General features: G+C 39.7%; 1 protein-coding gene and 1 pseudogene across 2 annotated transcripts in view; both read left to right on the top strand.

Annotated features, from left to right (window-relative positions):
* HDAC8 (histone deacetylase 8) overlaps positions 1–14,025 on the top strand; it is a 245,372-nt gene that overhangs the window by 143,229 nt on the left and 88,118 nt on the right. The window lies entirely within an intron of this gene.
* LOC137757037 (eukaryotic translation initiation factor 1 pseudogene) lies at positions 8,572–9,102 on the top strand (annotated as a pseudogene).

The following is a 14,025-nucleotide window of genomic DNA, read 5'->3' as shown; positions in this document are numbered from 1 at the left end:
ATAAAAAAATTGGGGAAGAGACATATAAAATATAGTGCAATTATATTAATTTACAGTGGAAGATATACCTGTTGGGTAACCACAATAGTCTTATCTACTCCAAGGGCATTTCTTTCCCAGCATCAAGGGAGCTAGGAAACTGAATTAGTAAATCAGAAGGTTACTTGATGAGCATGGAATCAGAGTGAAGGAAGTGACTGTTTCATAATTGAGTCTTCATCCTTAGGGACCACAATATGTGTGTCTGTCATATACGTGGTCTACCCAGCTCCCTCTGCTCTCCAGCCACTGCACAAATGTACACACTTCCCTCTCCCATCCCTTCCTGTCCCTCTGCATAGTGAGGAGTGGGGGGTGCTGGACAAACAGTAACATATCTTCACTCTCTAATCCCTCTTTTTCAAATAACTCGTACACCACCTTTCTGTAGCACATTATTCTTCAGACAGTTTACAGTAAAACTGATTAGATTGCAGCTTTCTTCGAGTACATTCCAGTCTTGCAGATATGCCCTGATCACCTTGATTACACTTGGATATTTCCCAAGTCTCCATCAGCAACACATCTACAACCATGTCTTTGTGTTATTTCACTCTCAGAATCATTCTGAGCCTATCTCCAAATTCCTGGGTCACCTTACTGCAGCCTAGACTCTGACTACACTTATTTCTTTAGTTTGATTTATTTTGCCAAGGTCCCATCATAGACAGATTTTTTTTCAAGGTGTTGACAATATTACTGCTTCTTTTGGTGTCTTTGCTACTGCTCTACAAATGTATTTTTACAAACAGTATGAGCTAAAGAAGGTATAATAGATGAAATGATAAAATTAGATTATATATATATATATATGAAAGTGCTTTGAAAGTTAAAAGCACTGAACAAGTGTAAGAGATGATTATTGCTATAATTTAATAGGTAAAGCCACTGGCTGCTTCAGGCCAGACCTCATAGGATACTCCAGCCGGTCTGCTCTGTAGTTTTTCCACCTCACATTTCTCTCCCATTTTCAGTCACGTGATGAGTAAGTCTCTGGGGAATGAATCATGCTGCCAAAGCCACAGAGACTGATTTATAAAGCAGACCTCAAGGGGGTCATTTATAATGAGCAGTATATTAGGCAAGACAAGACTTTCATCAACAGCATAAAGGCCCTCCTGGCTGGTGGGTCGTCCCAGTCAAGAAACCAGTTATACACCATAAAGCTGCTCAGCAAACACCTAATTAGAACAAAAGGAATTGGATAGTCTCCAGAGTTTTGTTCTTCTTTTAATCAAGCCTAGGTACCTGAGAAATTGCCCTTCTCCATACTAGGAATAGTTCTGTCTACAGAAGCAAAGACGCCATTGTCCAAAAATAGACAGTCCTCTCCATGGTCGTTCCTGGAGATGCACTGACAGATTTTCTCTTGTTCACCCATCTCACTTTGCCAGTCATCTAAGTACCTGTCTTTACAACATTACCTCGAGACAATCATGTTACAATTTCTGACATTACAGTTTACCTTAACATTAGTAACATTTTAGGGTGGTCATTTCTTGACACCTTAATATCTCCGTTTCCCAATATACAACGGGTTACCATGGCAGGCAGGCCCCATTGTTTACCACTTCAAAATGTGCTCATCCAACAGTGCCACAAAGAAACTTATGCTTCACTTCTTAAACTTTTTCATCTTTTTCCCCATCTGCCAAATAGCCAAAGTGCACTCTAGTGCCTTTAGGATATTACCAAAAGCTAGTCTGCTGCTTTAGTGCAAAAGTGTGGGTGCTACCTGAAGGCAAAAAGGAATACCTGCAGGTCTGTACCCAGCACCAACTGTTTGGGAACCAGAAATCTAGTCTGCTAAAGTTCAAAGGGAATGGAGAAACCTGAAGCTTAGAAAAGGTAAATGATTCAGTAAAATAGTATATATGAAATTCCTAGCACAGGCCCTCAATAATAGTTAGGAAAAAGAAATGAGCAAATTGTCCAAGGTCTCCCAAATAGTGAGTGGTAGGGCCAAAACTCCTCACGTAGTTGTTTCCCCACTAACACAGTGCCTCAAAAGTCATCTTGAAAAATATTTTGCTTTCCATCCTACTTTTCAGAAGTATTTTGTGGGGAAGAGCAGAGAGAAGCATCTGCTTGTATTTCATTGTAGACTGGAACTTGTTGACTTCAGCGTCAGAGTAACTTTCTCTGAAGCCTTCCCTGAGCCCCTTCTTCTGAGCCCCAGCGCCCTTTGATTAAATTCTGCCTTTTATCATCACTTGCACTTCCTTCTCTCCTATTTCTGGCCTCCTGAATATAAACTCTTGAAGTGTCCACTCACTCATCTTTATACGCCTCACAGTGAGGCCCAGTGTAGAGTCTGGCACATAGTAAGTACTCAACAAATTTCTGGTAATTTGAATTGAGTTCCATTAGCTGCAGCTTCTGTGATTCTCCATGATTTTTTGCCTGAGCCCCCTGTCTCCTGTCTCGATTCCTTTTAATAGTTTATACTACGAGCTGGGTGAAACTAGTTATGCTATCCTCAAGATTCCATGGAACTCTTTTCAAAATCTTTTCCTCCATTTTTCTTCACAACTCCATTTTGGTGAACTCTGCTTCCATCACCCCTTTCATTCATTCATTCGCTCATTCACTCACTCACAAATGCACAGTGAAGTAGACAGAGGGGCCCTACCTTTTAGAACTTGTAATCTCCTGGGAGATCAGCAGTAAACAAATAATAAAATAATTACAGATTGTGATAAGTGCTAAGGAAATAAACAGACGATACCGAGATCAGGACTGACCTCTCTGAGGGGATCAAATCTAGGTCTGAAGTACCAAAGCCATGAAGAACCCAGCCAGACAAAGCTGCATTCCAGGGAACAGCATGTGAAAAGGTAGGAAAGAGCTGGATATGCTCAAGAAAAAGCAGAAAGGTTGTGCGACTGGGGTGTATTGAGTGAGGTGCGGGGGGTGGGATGAGGTCAGAGAGGCAGGCAGGAGCCACGTTATGTAGGAGACTTGTAGGCTGAGGTAAGGAGTGTAATCTGATTCTAACTGTAGTGGGGGTCAAAGAGTTTTTAAGCAGAGGAGTAACATAAGCGAATTGACATTTTTAGAAGATGGTGCTGACTGTTGTGTGGAGGCCACATAGTGTGGGGACAAGAGAGGGTGCAGAGACCACTGTCCAGGCTAATACACTGGTCCAGCTGAGGACTGCTGGGGCCTGGACTAGGGTGGTGGCAGTGAAGATGGTATGATTCAAGAGATATTTTTGAAGTAGAATTGAAGGATTCTGTATTTGCTGATAATTTGAATGGGGGACCTCTTTGTTTTACTGTTTAGGAAGGTAAGGCACAGGAAGACTAAGTTGATAGGGAATAATTTTTGTGCTGTAACTGAACTCTGATTTCCTAACTGCTGGTCTCGTGTTCTTTCTCTGCACTACTCTGCTTTTCATAATCTTCAGCAATTCTCACTACCTTTGTGTCTTCTCCCAAATGCAATCATTCACCAAATCCAGCCCCCTCCTTTTCTGTGCCCCCTGAATCTCCTGCCTGCACTTGCCATGCCCATTCTGCTCTGGGTTATAGTGACTGCCTTCTGGCTGGCCTTGCTGCCTCCTTCCAGCCTTGCAGTGCAGGTCATTTTTCATGGCTTCACTTCAACCGTGTCTCTAATAACTCTCCAGCAACTCCCTACTCATTCAAATGAAAATCCAGACTTTGGGCAGTGGCTTCACAGCACTTCCCCAGCTAGGTCCACCCAACCCTTCCTGTTTGCTCTCGTCTCCCATTATAACCCAGCCCACATCTTCAATTTTAGCCTTTTTGTGGCTACCCCTCCCAGCTCTGAGCTATTAGGCCAGCTGCTTTGTGTATGAAATTCCCCTCTTTTGCTCTTTCTTCTTGACTAGCAAGTCATAGATTTTTCCTGAATCATTTCAGTCATTCATTCTTTATTTCACCAAATAATAATTGAGTACCTCCTTTGGGCCGGACACTACTAGCTACTAGGCATGAAAAAATCAGTAGAGATGGTACCTGCCCTCAAGGAGCTTGCAGTCTGTTGGGGGAGGCAGATCTGTAATGAAATAATCACGATGTGTTGTATTAAGTGGCCCAGGGGCTATAGATACAGAATGCTGGAGCTACACACAAGAAGTAGCAACAAACCCTACTGAGGGAAACAAGAAAGCCTTCACAGAGGAGGTGGCATTTGAATTGAGTAGAAAGGTATACAAGTATTTTTGCAGGTGAAGAGAGAGAGTAAGGGCATTCCTGGAAGAAAGAATCCGTTGTTATTTGATAATCATAATAGCTAGCAGGTACTGCTTTTTCAGGTATATGTATACTTGTGATAGGGCGGAATATGCTGGGATTATAGTGAGAGGTTCAGTATGGCTGGAGTATGGGACACATAGAAAAGCATATTGGAAAATGAGAATAGAAGGAGAGATTGGGACAAGATTCTACAAGCAGTAGGAGCCAGGAGAGATCTTTTTTTTTTTTTAATTTACTTTTTGGCTGTGTTGGGTCTTCACTGCTGCGTGCAGGCTTTCTCTAGTTGCAGCGAGTGGGGGCTACTCTTTGTTGTGATGCACAGACTTCTCATTGTGGTGGCTCCTCTTGTTTCAGAGCACAGGCTCTAGGCACGCGGGCTTCAGTAGTTGTGGCTCACGGGCTGTAGAGCACAGGCTCAGTAGTTGTGGCACACGGGCTTAGTTGCTCTGCAGCATGTGGGCTCTTCCCAGACCAGGGCTCGAACCCATGTCCCCTGCATTGGCAGGCAGATTCTTAACCACTGCACCACCAGGGAAGTCCCCAGGAGAGATATTTAAAAGAGGGAGTGTCATGATCAGTTTTGGAACTGTGGCAGCTACAGTTGGTACACAGGTTATAGAACCATGGAGGTGATTACAGAGGTCCCGTGAGAGATGAAGGCTTCAACCAAGGTGAAGGCAGAGGGAACAGAGAAGAGGACATATCTACACTAAGACTGACAGGGTTGGGAGTCTGATTGGACATAGTGGAGTGGGAAAAAGCAGAATCAGGAGATGACTCCAAGATTTCTAACAGGATACCATTAAGTGGGATAGAGAACAGAAGAGGAGGAAAGGGTTTAAGACAGAAGATCAGGAGTTTATTTCGAGCAATTTGAGTTTGAGTCACCAATCAACATACGAGTAGAAAAGTCCAGGAAGCAAATGGGTACAAAAGTGTGGTGCTCAGAAGAAAGCTCGCCACTCACAGCATCTAAAAATTCATCCATTCTCTAAGCGCTATATCTCTTCCTATGTATTCTGAGTGTTATGCTAATTGTACACTTGTCTACCCTAAAAATCAGGGGTCCTCCTCAGTATGAAGCTTATGTCCTTGCAGTAGCCTACAAGACCCAGCATGATCTGCCCTCTATCACCTCTCTGACCTCATTTCCTACTGCTCTGTCCTCCACCACACTGTCCTACTTGCTGTTCTTAGAAGGTATCAGGCACAAGGCACACTCCCACTTCAATATTTTGCACTGGATGTTTCCTCTGCTTAGAATGCTTTACTGTGGATGTTAACATGACTAACTCCTTCAAGTCTTTGCTCAGTTGCAACTTTTTCAATGAGACTTACCCTGACCACCATATTTAATACTATAGCTGCCCATCCCCCCTCCCTGACCACTCACACTTTTTTTCACCAATAGCACTAATCATCTGCTAACATACAGTGTAATTTACTTATGTATTATGTTTATTGTTTATCAACTCTGTCTCTCCTCTAGAATGTAAACTTCTTGAGGGCAGAGATTTTTTTCTTTTATTCACTAACATATGTCAAGCACCTAAAACAGTGCTTGGAGCATGATAAACACTCAGTATATATTTATATTTGTTGAATAAATGAATGAGAGTATAGGTTCCTGCATCAGTCTCCCTTCTAAAATTTCTGTTTGCATGGGCCTTGTACCCTCAGGGCCAAATAGAAATATAGGAAGGGGAAATGAGTAGATATAAGAATAACAATGCCATTTGGCAGCCACACATTTCTGGTATATTAAAATAAAGCCTTTCTTAACTGGCCCCTTTCATAGTTTGTATGACTTATTGCTACTGTAGCAAATTACCACAAACTTAGTGGCTTAAAACAGCACAAATTTATTCTCATACAGTTCTGGAGGTTAAAAGTCTAAAATGGGTCACAGGACTACATTCCTTCTGGAGGTTCTAGGGCAGAATCTGTTTTGTTGCCTTTTCCAGCTTCTAGAGGTCTCCTGCATGCCATGGAGGTTCCTTCCTCCATCTTCAAAGTACATCACTCCAACCTCTGCTTCTGTCACCACATCACCTCTCTGTCTGTGTATTTCCTGCTTTCCTATTTCCCTTATGAAGATCCTTGTAATTACATTGAGTTCACCCATATAATCCAGGATAATCTCCCCATCTCAAGATCGTTAATCATGTCTGCAAAGTCCTTTTTGCCATGTAAGTTAGCATATTCACAGATTCTGGGTATTAGGACTTGGACATCTTCAGGGAGCAAGCATACAGACTAAGACACAGATTGACAAGGGTTTGTTCAAAGGTGTAACCTAGTTCTGAAGACACCACACACCCTGGAGACATGTGTAGATTCAAATGTTCTAGAGCAACACTATCCAATAAAACTTTCACAATGATGGAAATGTTCTATATCTGCACTGACCAATACGGTACCCACTAGCCACATGTGGTTACTGAGCACTTGAAATGTGGCTAGTGAGACGGAGGAACTACATTTTTCATTTTATTTTATTTTATTTTATTTTCACTAATTTACATTTAATAGCCACATGTGGCTAAGTGGTTACAGTATTGGACAACAGAGACCTGCAGCTGGGGGGAAGGGACAGACAGTAAGGAAAATTTTTTGTCTAAGTTTTAACTTTGAGTAGAATTTAAAAAAAAAATACCTCCCTGAGATCTTATGACACCTGGTTTGGAGATTGAATATATATTATGTGAATGGCACAAAAAACCACAGGCCACGATTTTTAATTTAAAGTGGACCTAGGTTTGTGATGCCTCAAACACCAGGGAAAATCAAATTGAAAGCTTTCATGGGAGAATGCACTGTTACTCTCGGGCCACATGGAAATCCCACAGAGAGTTCTAACAAACTCCTTCACAATCAAAAGTCACAATTTACACAAGAAAACCAACTTCCAGGAGGAAGCAGTCAACAGGGGGGGAAAAAAAGGTAAAACATAACTAGACCCGCAAAGATTTTAGATATTTACATTATCATATACAGGATATTAAATAGATATGTTAAATACATTTAAGGAAATAAAAAAGTACAGAGCAAAGAGCAAGAGACTATCAAAAATGACCTGCTACCGCATAGCACAGGGAGATCAGCTCGGTGCTTTGTGACCACCTAGAGGGGTGGGATAGGGAGGGTGGGAGGGAGGGAGACACAAGAGGGAAGAGATATGGGGATATATGTATATGTATAACTGATTCACTTTGTTATAAAGCAGAAACTAACACACCATTGTAAAGCAATTATACTCCAATAAAGATGTTAAAAAAAATTGACCTGCTAGGTTTGAAAAAGAACTAAATAGAATACCTAGAAATGAAAAATATAATAATTGTTATTAAAAACCGTGATGAAGTTTTATGCATCAGTTGAAGAGAAATTAGGAAACTGGAAAATACATCTGAAAAAATCACACAAAATTCAGAAAAGAGGTACAAAGAGATGGAAAATATGAGTGCTTAAGAGATATGGAGGATAAAGCAAAAAGGCCCAATATTAATCTCTTTAGAATTCTACAAAGGAATAACAGAAAAGGGGGAGAACCATTCAGATAAATCATAGCTGGAAATTTTCCAGAATTTTGAAAAACAAAAATCTGCAGGTTCGGGAAAACTAAGAAATTCCAGGCAAGATAAATAAAAAGAAATTAATATCTACATGCATCACAGTCAACTGCAGAACACCAGAGACAAAGATAAGATCTTAAAACAAGCTAGAAGTAAAAGACTGATCACATACAAAAGAACAACAATTAGACCAATAGGTGACTTCTCAACAGCAACATTGGAAGCCATATTAGAATATAATGTTGAAAGTGCTTAGAGAAAATAATTTTCATCTTAAAATTATATATACTGTGGGGCTTCCCTGGTGGCGCAGTGGTTGAGAGTCTGCCTGCCAGTGCAGAGGACACGGGTTCAGGCCCTGGTCTGGAAGAATCCCACATGCCGCAGAGCAGCTGGGCCCGTGAGCCACAACTACTGAGCCTGCGCATCTGGAGCCTGTGCTCTGCAACAAGAGAGGCCACGATAGTGAGAGGCCCGCGCACTGTGATGAAGAGTGGCCCCCACTTGCCACAACTAGAGAAAGCCCTCACACAGAAATGAAGACCCAACATAGCCAAAAATAAATTAATTAATTAAAAAAAAGAAAAAAAGAAAAAAAATTATATATACTGTGGCCCACTCACTGAGCCGCCACTGAGGACTCAGCAGCCTCCCCCTTGAGCCCCCTCGCTTCCCGACGCTCTGTCCCCCCCACCCGCCTTCTCCAGCCACCAGCTTCTGCAGGCCATTTCCACCGAGGAAAAGGAATCGTAACGTATGTCCGCTATCCAGAACCTCCACTCTTTTGACCCCTTTGCTGATGCAAGTAAGGGTGATGATCTGCTTCCTGCTGGCACTGAGGATTATATCCATATAAGAATTCAACAGAGAAACGGCAGGAAGACCCTTACTACTGTCCAAGGGATCACTGATGATTACGATAAAAAGAAACTAGTGAAGGCGTTTAAGAAGAAATTTGCCTGCAATGGTACTGTACTTGAGCATCCAGAATATGGAGAAGTAATTCAGCTACAGGGTGACCAGTGCTAGAACATATGCCAGTTCCTCGTAGAGATTGGACTGGCTAAGGACGATCAGCTGAAGGTTCATGGGTTTTAAATGCTTCTGGCTCACTGAAGCTTAAGTGAGGATTTCCTTGCAATGAGCAGAATTTTCCTTCTGTCCCTTGTCACAAGTTTAAAAACCTCACAGCTTGTATAATGTAACCATTTGGGGTCTGCTTTTAACTTGGACTAGTGTAACTCCTTCATGCAATAAGCTGAAAAGAGCCAAAAAAAAAAATTATATATACTGTGAAACTGTCTTCAGAGAATAAAGGCAACATAAAGGTATTTTAATATAAAAAAATTTTAAAGCGTTTACCACCAACATTTGTCACTGAATAAGGAAAATTATCCAAAAAAGAAGTTCCAAGATGTACAAAAGAACTTTAAGTAGAAAACAAAAGTTAAACATGTGGGTAATATTAATAATTTATAATTTGTGGGATTAAAAGAAGACAAAAAACACAGAATTTAAAGGCTTCACAATAGCAACTCATGTTGTTGAGGATTAGAGTCAAAACATTCTAGGGGTCCCTTTGAGAAGAGGGTACATATGTTAATTAATTCTAGGTTTTATTGAATTAAGTAAGCATGTTAGAATTTCAAAGATAGCCACTAAAAGAAGAGAAAAAGAATGAATATCTTCCAAAGTAATAGAAGTGGAAAAGTGGAACAAGAAAAAATCAATTGATTCAAAAGAGGAAAAAACACAGCAAAACTGGAACGCATGGAATAAAATAAGACAATATAAATAAATCCAAATATATAGTTTTTTTCTTAAAATACAGTTTTAGAAATTTAAAAACAGTTTTAAATAACTCTTTGGGTCAAAGAAGAAATCTTAATGGAAATTAGAAAATATTTAGAAATGAGCTTGTATGTTGCACCTAAAGTGGTGGTTACAGGGCTGTTTATAGCCTTAGGAGAGTATATTAAAAAGGAAGAGGGAGTTCCCTGGTGGCCAGGCTTTCACTGCCATGGCCGAGTTTCGATCCCTGGTCGGGGAACTGAGATCCCACAAGATGTTCAGTGTGGCCAAAAAAAAAGGAAGAAAGGCTGAAAGTTAATGAGCTAAGCATTCAACTTAAGAAGTTAGATAATAAACAATAGAATAAATCCAAAGAAAGCAGAAGGAAGGAAATAATAGACACAAAAGCAAAAATTATTAAAATATAAAACAAAGATAAGTAGAGAAGATCACCAAAGCCAAGAATAGCAAGAGTCTATGGCATATGAGCCATGACTCACTCCCTTATCACAACTCCCCCCACCCCACCTCTGTTTTGCAGAATCTCTACCCCAAACTCACTACTCTGGGCAGTTGCAGCCAAGAGGATGCAGGTTCCTTCCTGCTGCAGTACCCAGTCTGGGGTTATGATTTCACCAAGGGAAGGGCAGGCTGCTGGAATTTTTCATCTCTCCCAGCTCCATGTTGCAGAAGCTCAAGTCCAAGCAGACATGGTCAAGAAAACCAGATCTCTTTTCCTCCACCCAGCTCCCACTCTAACCTGGGCAAAACTTTTTGGCCAACCCAATATAAACCCTGAACTGTGATAGTAGCCTCCAAACCACAGAGATATCCAATGATAAAGGTTAAAAATCGAACTGATTTGGGAGGCTTAAGCACAACCTTGACAATAAATGGCTTGTGCCAACCCAGGAGTAACCCCTAGGTAGTCAAGCAAAGAAATTTAAAACAAGGGGAAAAAATCAGAGCAGGGACATCAAGCTTTACACTATAGGGAGGATAAACTTTATAATGTTCATTCAAGTTATCAAACAAATAACCAAGAAATTAAAAGCCACCAGCCTGGGGTGGGGTGGGGAATCAGTATCCCATAGTTCCTACCATATATTGTCTACAATGTCCAGATTTCAACAAAAAAATTATGAGAAAAGTAATTTTTTCCTGCCCCTCCTCCAAAAAACAGGAAAATATGACCCATACACAGAAGAAAAAAATAAGAAAAGAAAAGCAATAAAAATACTCTCTTTAAAGAGGCTCAAGTGGAGGATGTAGCAGACAGAGATTTCAAAACAATTGTTATAAGTATGCTCAAAGAACTAAAGGTAGCTATGCTTAAAAGAAGTAAAGGAATGTGTGATGGCAATGTCTCAATAAGTATAAATTATCAATAAAGAAATGGAAATTAGGGATTCCCTGGTGGCACAGTGGTTAAGAATCTGCCTGCCAATGCAGGGGACATGGGTTCGAGCCCTGGTCCAGGAAGATCCCACATGCCGCGGAACAACTAAGCCCATGCACCACAACTACTGACCCTGAGCTCTAGAACCCACGAGCCACAACTACTGAAGCCTGTGCACCTAGAGCCTGTGCTCCACAACAAGAAAAGCCACCACAATGAGAAGCCCATGCACCACAACGAAGAGTGGCCCCTGCTCACCGCAGCTAGAGAAAGCCTGCACACAGTAACAAAGACCCAATGCAGCCAAAAATAAAATAAGTAAATTTATTAAAAAAAAAAAGAAAGAAAGAAATGGAAATTATAAACAAGAACCAAATGTATATTCTGGAGTTGAAAAGTATAGTAACAAATGAAAAAATTGCTAGAGGGGGCTCTACAGTAGATTTGAGTTGGCAGAAGAAAGAATCAGTCCACTTGAGGATATAACAATAGATATTATGCAATCTGAAGAACAGAGAGAAAAACTGAAGATGAACAGAGCCTCAGCGAAATGTGGGATATAAATAAGTGCATCAATGTATGCATAATCGGAGTACTAAAAAGAGAGGAAAGCATTAAAAGGACAGAAAAAGATATTCAAAAAAATTGCTGAAAACTTTTCAAATTTCTTATTTTCTCCTTTTTTTTTTTCCTTTTTCTTGGCCACACTGCCTGCACGGCTCACAGGATCTTAGTTCCCTGGCCAAGGATCAAACCTGGGCCCCAGCAGTGAAGCCACAGAGTCCTAAACACTGGACCACCAGGGAATTCCAAAATTTCTCAAATTTGATAAAAAAAAAACTTTACACACCCAAGAAACTCAATTAATTCTAAGTAAACCCAAAGAGATCATACCCAGTGTCATCATAGTAAAATGCTGAAAAACAAAAAGAAAATCTTGAAAGCAGGAAGAGAAAAAAAACACATCACATACAGGGGAACCCCCATAAGATTAACAGCTGACTTCCCATCAGAAGCAATGGAGTCAAGAAGGATGATATAGTCAAACTACTGACAGTTTAAAAAAAAAAAAACACCAAGAATCACATATCTAGCAAAAATGAAGGTGAATTAAAGACATTCCCAGGTGAAAAAAAAAAAAACCCAGAGAATTCATTGCTAGGATACCTTTCTTAAAAGGAATACTAAGTGAGGTTCTTCAGGCTGGAAACACGTGATGTCAGACAGTAATTTGAATGCACATGAAAAACAAGGAATGCTTGTGAAAGTAATTATGTGGGTAATTAGAAAAGACAGTATAATTGCATATTTCTTCCCCTTTCCCCTCTTGACTGATTTAAAAATCAATTACATAAAACAATATGAATATGAATGTATTGTTGGGGCTATAATATATAGAAACATAACATATTTGACAATAACAACACAAAGGAAGGGAATGGGAAGAAAGCTGTATTGAAATAAGGAAATGACAATAATGGTAATTCCAATCCACAGAAAGAAATGGAAAGAACCAGAAGAGTAAGAATGTTAGTGAACACTAGAAATATATATTTACTCTCTTCTCTCAGTCTTTATTTATTTATTTATTTGTTTATTTATTTATTGTATTTTGGCTGCACTGTGCAGCATGAGGGATGGTTCCCTGACCAGGGATCAAATCTGGGCCTCCGCAGTGTAAGGGCCAAATCCTAACCACTAGGCCATCAGGGAACTCCTCTCAGCCTTTTTAAAAGACATAAAATTATATAAAGTAATAATTACAGCCATATATTGTTGGATTTATTACATATATAAATATATATGTATGTATGACAATAATATCAAAAAGGGGGAGGCAATGAAGCTCTATAAAATGTCTATATTTCACTAGAACTAAGTCAGTATAAATCTGAAGTAGATTCTAATAAGATGTGTATTATAAGCCCTAGAAAAACCACAATGAAAATAACTCAAAAATAAATAATTTTAAAAATCATGAAAGGAATTAAAATGTTACATGAGAAAATATCCACCTAATACTAAGGAAGATAACAAATAAACAAAGACATGTGACATAGAAAACAAAAACCAAAATGGCAGTGTAAAGCCAAGCATATAAATAATAACAATAAATGTGACTGAATTAAACAATCCAATTGAAAGAAAGATATTATCAGACTGGATTTTAAAAAAAGACAATGTCCAACAATATGCTGTCTACAGAAGGCACGCTTTTCATCCAAAGGCACAAATAGGTTGAAAGTAAAAGGATCAAAAATGATATTCCATGCAAACAACAACCCTAAAAAGCTGGAGTGGCTAAACTAATATCAAAATATAGACTTTATAGGGAATTCCCTGGCTGTCCAGTGGTTAGGACTCCATGCTTCCACTGCAGGGGGCATGGGTTCAATCCCTGGTCAAGGAACTAAGATCCCGCATGCCACACGACGTGGCCAAAAAAAAAAAAAGGAAAAAAATATATAGACTTTATAACAAAAAAAAATTACTAGAGATGAATAAGGACATTTCATAATGATGGAAGGGTCAATCCATCAGGAAGATACAATTATAAATGTATATGTACCTAACAACAGAGCCCCAAAATACATGAAACAATAATTGACAGACTGGACAGAATGGAAGAGAGAAATAGACAAACAATAATAGTTTGAGAATTCAATGCCCACTTTTCATAATGGATAGAACAACTAGGCAGAAGATCAAGGGAATAGAAGACGTAACCTAAACTAGACCTGACATAGATCTATGAAACACTCCACTGGAAAACAACAGGATAAACATTCTTCTCAAATGCACATGGAACAGTCTCCAGAATAGACCATAGGCTAGGCCATAGAGCATAGAAGGAGTGAAATCATACAAAGTATGTTTTCTGACCACAATGAGATGAAAGTAGAAATCAATAACAGGGAAATTTGGGAAATTCACAAATATGTGGAAATTAAAAAGCACACTCATAAAATGACCAGTGGATCATAGAAAAAACCACAAG

The sequence above is a fragment of the Eschrichtius robustus genome, chromosome X (assembly GCF_028021215.1).
Source record: "Eschrichtius robustus isolate mEscRob2 chromosome X, mEscRob2.pri, whole genome shotgun sequence".
NCBI classification, from domain to species: Eukaryota; Metazoa; Chordata; class Mammalia; order Artiodactyla; family Eschrichtiidae; genus Eschrichtius; species Eschrichtius robustus.
Note: the sequence above shows the minus strand (reverse complement) of the source record. Positions and strands in the feature narration are given on the sequence as shown.